Source organism: Scyliorhinus torazame, chromosome 13 (assembly GCF_047496885.1).
Source record: "Scyliorhinus torazame isolate Kashiwa2021f chromosome 13, sScyTor2.1, whole genome shotgun sequence".
Taxonomy (NCBI): domain Eukaryota; kingdom Metazoa; phylum Chordata; class Chondrichthyes; order Carcharhiniformes; family Scyliorhinidae; genus Scyliorhinus; species Scyliorhinus torazame.
The window spans coordinates 47,546,385-47,547,945 of NC_092719.1; the positions used below are offsets into that span (position 1 = coordinate 47,546,385).

The following is a 1,561-nucleotide window of genomic DNA, read 5'->3' on the forward strand; positions in this document are numbered from 1 at the left end:
TCGGAATAAAGGTGAGCAGTAATGCCACAGTCAAGATGCCATTATCTACTGGGAGTCACTTTAGCTCAGTGGGCTAGACAGCTACTTAATGATGCAGAACGGATGTGGTTCACTTTCCGTACAGGCTGAGGTTATTCATGAGGGCCTGCTTTCTCACCCTTTCCTCTCGCCTGAGGTGTGGTGATCCTCAGGTTAAATCACCACCAGTCAGCTCACCCCTTCAAAGGGGAAAGCAGCCATTGGCCATCTGGGACTATGGCGACTTTACCTTTCCTCACCTCCTGGGAGCTGGATACAGGGTACTCCTCAGTTGCCGTCAGGAGATATCTCCACACTGCCTCAAGTGGCAACCCACCACCATATCAGACACCTCGAGGGTCTTCTCTGCCAGCCCGATAGAGGCAAAAGTTAAGACAGCTGCCCATTGTTCTCCAGACCCATCACAAATACCTCAATCTGGAATCCAGGGTAAATGTCAGGCCACAAGATGGCAGGCTGTAAACTCTGTTCCATGATTGACAAGTACTCTTCTCCTGAATCCAGGCTCTTCCTGCAAAAGAACAGGGCTAATCTGAATGCTCAGCCCATTGCGACTCCAATCAGGGGTGCTACTCCTTCCTGTTGCTGTCTTGGGATCTATTCACAGCACATAGAACCTTGCTCTGCCTGTACTCAGTATACATTAAGCTCTCTGTCTGGCCCACCAGACCAATGCGAGCAAATACTGGCTGTGGCTTTGCCAGTGATTTTCTGTGCTCCAGCCTTGCATCTGCATTTTCCCCCCCACAAATAACAGTGGCAACTGAGATTCCTCCTGGCCTTGCACCTGTTTCCTGTCTACCGGTACGAGGCAGGGACTTGATCCAGAGGCACTTAGAATTAGAACTGCATGAGCTATTAAACATAAATCCTTCTTTATTTTATCTTCTTAGTGTACTCTCTCTGCTGGTACATGTGCATATGGCAGCCTCAAGTGGACAAAATGCAATACTCAATACACGACACTTACTTTGATACCTGTTCCTGTATGCTGATGTTTAACTTTACATGTTGTGATAGCATGCAAAACACAGGGGCCACAAACATTTGCTCCATGTTGTTAATAGTTTCAGCAGCATGGGAGACTGGAGGGCCAGTGGTGGTGGCCAATACACTTTTGGCTATTGGTGTAGACCACATGGCATGCCATGGTCGTAGGGACGCCAGCAAGAGTGTGCCATGTATGTGTGGCAACATGGAAAGTGGGCAGGTCCTGATTTCATTCAGTGTCTGACATTGATTTAACACCCGGCTTCACAGGCTCTGGTTAGCACTCTCTCTCTTAAACACTATTCGCTGAAGGTGCCGCCAACTGCAGGATTATTCATGCTATTTGAAAGGATCTTGGAGGATGCTTTTGACTTTCCTTTCCTGCTGCAGAGTGAGTGGAGGGGGGGAGTGTGGCAATATTTACAGTCCCTCTTGGCTGCAGCATGGCAGTGACAGGAAGTACTAAGGCAGCAGTAAGGAAGAAAATCCCATCGAGAGGAGGAAAGCTCTCAGCAGAACACTGTCGTGTTAT

The 1,561-nt window shown here is 48.5% G+C and overlaps 1 pseudogene; it reads right to left on the bottom strand.

Annotated features, from left to right (window-relative positions):
* Positions 1–316: 316 nt before the first annotated feature.
* On the bottom strand, positions 317–1,095 carry LOC140387614 (exosome complex component MTR3-like; annotated as a pseudogene).
* Positions 1,096–1,561: the final 466 nt, after the last annotated feature.